This window comes from Canis lupus, chromosome 19 (genome assembly GCF_011100685.1).
Source record: "Canis lupus familiaris isolate Mischka breed German Shepherd chromosome 19, alternate assembly UU_Cfam_GSD_1.0, whole genome shotgun sequence".
NCBI classification, from domain to species: domain Eukaryota; kingdom Metazoa; phylum Chordata; class Mammalia; order Carnivora; family Canidae; genus Canis; species Canis lupus.
Window position 1 is genome coordinate 54,141,925 of NC_049240.1, and position 5,487 is coordinate 54,147,411.

At 45.0% G+C, this 5,487-nt stretch overlaps 1 pseudogene; it reads left to right on the plus strand.

The window, feature by feature from the left end:
- The first annotated feature begins 714 nt into the window (after nt 1-714).
- On the plus strand, nt 715-5,180 carry LOC100687407 (annotated as a pseudogene).
- Nucleotides 5,181-5,487: the final 307 nt, after the last annotated feature.

Consider the following 5,487-nt stretch of genomic DNA (forward strand, 5'->3'; position numbering starts at 1 on the left):
GGCATCTCTGCCAACCCTGCACTCACTGGTTAGGGAATTTGGTGGTTGATCCTAATGGACAGGTGCAGGATGACACAGGGGAAGCATGAAGACAAACTTGTTTAGTTGCTTAGAACAAAAAATAAAGCATCACACAGAAAGGGCCCAGGGCTTTTATGGGAGTCCACATAGCCCGGACCCTGGGCCTGAGCAGCTTATCTCCCTGCACAGAAGAAGAAAAGGAAAGGACACCCCACTCCGGAAGGGAAGTTTAGGGAAACCATTCTAATGCCTCAGGTTCTACGCCAGGCTCAGCGCCCATGCCCAGTCAATGCACCCGAACCAACAGAGCAGTGATGGAGCCCAGGGGGAGCCCAGGCCGCAGCAGGCTGTGCATGCTGGAGCTCAGTGTCCACACACACACATCCAGAAAAGAGGAGTGACTTCGGCAGTCTCGCAACTACCATCTAGAAGCAAGAAAACCTGTGCAAATATATGCGAGAGGATAAACGGCCGTAGCAACAAGAAACAAAATGGCACTTTACACCTCTGGGCTGGCCTCAGGAGGAGTTGTATCTGTTAAGTGGAACTAAGAGATGGGAAAACATGAATAAAGCCAGCTGCTTTGGCCTAATCATCCCAGACCTGTCCTCCTAACAGGTAAATCCCATTCAGCCTGAATAAGTCCATCCAAAGCCGTCATGACAAAGCAAATAACCGAGTCAGAAAACACGCATGTCCGCCGCCCACCTGGGGGTCGTGCTGAGGGTTTCTGTGGATGGGAGCAATCACTGCGCTCGCAGCATGTTAATGACGGTATTAAACGAGGTTCGTTATTTTACTGTAGCAAAGAGTGGAAAGGATCTGTAATTAGCAGAGTCCTGATAAATTCCATATTACAACCTCAATCGGTGCTTATGTGGGGAAGGGCACATTTAGGGTCCATTTAGCATCGTCATATTCCTTAGGGGCTCCTTTGTGACCTTTATCCACCCAACCCATGGTGGGTAAGGGTGGCATGACTCTACCAAACACGACAATGGCCCATTTGCTATCCCCTGCTAAACACAACTGGCTTGCATTAATTAAAGACACAGCATGTGAGTCATCTAACATCCAAGGAATCTATGGCCAAGCCATCCAATTATTGTCCTAATGCTACTGTGCCTTTCCAAAATTCAGGGGACACACACGAACAAGAACAGGTCAAAATCATGAGAGTTATTCAAACCGACTTTGCAACTGGACCAGAGGACTGTACTTAGTCACGTACATGTGTGTGTAATACACTTGAATAGTGGATTTCATTCATGTAACCAAATATTTATTTTCTTCTAACCCAATTCCTGAGGTATGAATAAAAGCTCTGAGAAAGATTTGTTTATCTTCTCGTTATTAATATCTTTGGCTCTACTTTTATCATTGGGGGTTAATGAAAGTATTTGGGACAGGAAACATTTTTAAATTTTACAAGATTTTTTTTAAAAAATTTTTACAAGGTTTATTGGTCCAGTGTTTTTTAGAAATTATTATCTAATACATTTTATGTTGAGTTAATGGTGAAATATTTTGGCATTAAGAACAAAAGGAATTTTGCCTAAGGCTTTTCTCATTTGCAAAATGAACTAAAAAACAAAGCCCAACATTCTTCTTATTCCATTATCCCATTATGGGCTCAATCGGCCAATAAAAAGTATCCAGCTGAGTACAGGAACTGGGGTCCAATCTTAATTTATTCAGTTTGAATCCTTCCAATTAATCACCTCAGTTCAATAATTTCCAAATCTTATTTCATCTTGTCCCAGACAGACCCAACCTAAATGACGGTTTTGGAAGAAAGTGGCTGTTCTATCAGTCCGTTGAGAAATTTCCACTAGAAGATAAAAGGCCCACAGATTGGATATGGAAATTTACAATTCCAAGAGAATTTATTGTGTCCTGCAATAATTTAGTTTTGCATCTGTGCCCCTTCTAGGCAGGATCCATCACCAGTCACCGAACAAAATACCAAATTCTCAAACTCTCTGCAAGTACCCTGCAATTCATTTGCGTCGATTGCTTTTCTTTTTTGTTTTGTTTTGTTTTTCATTTTATATTAATATTTTTAAAATAACATTCACTGAAGACCATTTAGAAAGCATACAGAAGCAAAAATAGAATGAAATTACTGATATTTTCCTTCTACTTCTATGAGATTTTGTGGGCATTCTGTTCTTTACTATATCAGTCCTCCCTGTGTCTGCGTGTGCGTGTAAAATATTCCAGAGAGCCGAGAGTTGGAATAGCTTGACCACATTACTCACTTTAGCCACATTAACCTATTTCTATCCGTCACACCAAGACTGTAATCTGGTCTCTGTCTTAGAATATTTTGAGCTTGGAATCCTACCTTAAGCTCACGTTATTGGTTGCTTCCTACGCCCCACAAGTGTCAATGAACTTCTTGCCTGGATCCTGACCATTTTACTTCTAACGTCTCCAGAGGCTTCTAGCTAACACTTTGTTTCCACCTGTGAGACCTGTCAGGTGTGCCTTCCCCGCTGGACACCTGGCCCCTTTTTGGTATTACCTTCTACTCTGTTCTACGCTCCCCTATGGTCTTCAACTTCCAACCCCACCAGGGCTTCCTGCCTACATTCGCTTTCATTCCACTTGGATATCTTTGTCTCTTGCCTCTGAAGCCTAAGGAGATTTCCTACCCCTTTCTTTCTGAGCTCAGAGTGGGATCCCTTTTATAGAACAGTATCTTCAAGCAGGTACCTGCATATTCAACTAGGTCAAGCTTTATGCAGTTATAAAACAAGCATAACTTTCATTCTTTTTTCATAAGGATTTTATTTATTCATGATAGACACACAGAGAGAGGCAGAGACACAGGCAGAGGGAGAAGCAGGCTCCCTGCAGGGGACTCGATCCCAGGACCCCGGGGTCACACCCTGAGCCAAAGGCAGACGCTCACCGAGTCACCCAGGCATCCCTCGTAACTTTCATTCTTGGAAAGCAAAGCACAGATGCACATGCTCATCCCAGACAGGAAAGACTGCTGTATGATTTACACGTTCAGGGAGTAGTGATGACACCCTTCAACGTGATGTTCTGAGGTTGACCCTCTGGTCCTCTATTCTTACCCTGAGGCCATGCCCCAACTGCTTTCCCAACTCCAACACTAACAATTGCCATTATGGGAGAAGTTTGTGTTTTTTTTTTTTTTTTTAGGAAAACAAATCAACATACAAACATAACCACGATTATCCGTTAGCTGTTATTGCTTCCTCCTGGTTGAATATCGCTACTTTAAACTCACAATCAAAGCTGTTGTGAAAAAATCTTAAGTCCAAAACTTGGACCTCTCAAAAGTTCCTATTTCTTCTCTGATCCTTCATGAAGCACTCGGCTACATTATTCAGAACACCCAAAGCAACAATCAGGAAAGAGTAAACAAGGCAGGAAACTTTCAACTGAAAGGCAAGAGGCAAAAGGTCCAGGCAGGCAGACCAACGGAGCACCGGCTACCATCCCCCTTCCTGTTTAAAGAGTCACTCCAGCAACGCTCTCCCCTCTCCTACATCTCTTCTCTCTAATGAGTCATTTCTAGCAACTTGAAACAAAGAGTGATGATTTCTGCTTCCCTCCTCCCCTTAACAACTCTCTACTTTCAAAACAACACCCCCCCCCACACACACACACAGACTCAGATTACAAACTATTCAGTGCACATCTAGCTACTTGTAAGAATAAAAACAGTCAGGACTGGACATGAAGATTTATTCTATGTTCCTTTCCTTCTCTTCTAGAGGACAAAATACACAGCTAGTTGGAAAATCATACTAAAGAAAAAAAGTAAAAACCATATTGGGGACACCCACTCCCCACTCCCTACTGTAACCCCAAGGGGAGAGTGGATGCCTAAGAGCATCTCCCCAGAAGTGTGAGGGTGATTCTGGATGGAGAGGATTGCTGACCACTTCTGTAGTGAGTAGCAGACCTAGAAGTATGCCGATGCCGGGCGAGCCTGGGAAAAGGGTCAGCAGAGAGGAGAAGGAACAAGTAAACATCACCTCTGGTTTCCTAAGCAGCAAGTCTGAGGGACGGGGGATTTCTAGGTTTTTGTGAACTTAGAATAGGCACTTGAAAGTATCTAGTAAGATGATTCAGCTTGCTTTCCCCAAAGGAGGCCCACCCAAAGAATGAAGAGGTCTCTACAGGCATCCTTGTGAGAGTGACATTGTATTTAAACCCTATGTGGCCATCCCTGACATACCACCGTGAAGCTCGGGGGTCAGGACAAGCTGGGAGTCCCACCACTTCCTTAAGATCATCTAACTTTTGGATGATTACTCAAGATGTTTCACTGTAGAGGCACACACTGTAGGTTTCAAGCAGATGCAGCATATTCATGTCCGTCCACGGGAAGGCTGTCATGCTGATGGGCAAGACCACCATGATGCACAAGGCCATTCAAGGGTATCTGGAGAGACTGCAGCCTCGCATTGGTGGAATGGGGGCTTTGTGCTCAGTAAGGAAGACCTTGCTGAGTTCAGGGACATGCTGCTGGCCAATAACATGCCAGCTGGTGTCATATCATAGCCCTGTGTGAAGTCACTGTGCCAGCCCCGAACACTGGTCCGGGGCCCGAGAAGGCCTCCTTCTCCAGGCTTTACGCCGCCACTAAAATCTCTAGGGGCACCACTGAAATCCTTAGTGAATTGCAGCTGATAAAGACTACAGACAAAATGAGAGCCAGCAAAGCCACACTGCTGAACATGCTGAACATTTCCCCCCTCCTCCTTTGAGTCGATCATCCAGCATGTGGGTGGCAGCGGCAGCACCTACAACCCTGAAGTGCTTGACATCACAGAGGAAACTGCATTCTCACCTCCTGGAGGGCGTCCACGACGTTGTCAGCGTATGTCTACAGGCAGGTTATTGCCAACAGTGCCCCTTTCCATCATTAATAGATATGAGCAGGTCTGGCTTTGTCTTCAAAGGCTGGTGACACCTTCCCACTCACTAAAAGAGTCAAGGCCTTCCTGGCTGACCCATCTGCCTTTTTGGCTGCTGTCACCGTGGCCGCTGCCCCCACTGCCGCACCTGCCACTGCCGCAGTCGCAGCCTAGGCTGAAACAAAGGAAGAGTCGTAGGAGTTGGAGGATGATGCAGGATTGGTCTCTTTGGCTAATCATGGAAAAGCAATCAACTGAGCCAACTTTATTTGTGAAACAAGAAAACAAAGGCTTACTTCTCTTAAAAAAAAAAAAAAAGAATGAAGAGGACCACATTAGCAAAAACTTGAAAAGAGGGGAGGGAAAGCAATGCTGCCTCTACAGGACCCCCTGCATTATGCTACAAAAGGTACCAGTTGGACACAGAATGTGTCATCCACCATGACACACAAAAGAGCCAATGTTGCATGTCCTCCGGTCTAGAGAGTCAGCTATGGACAACAATAGGTGGGCGGCACTGGCATCTGGGCAAAACCGATACTGAGGGAGTGGACCAGCCTTTCTG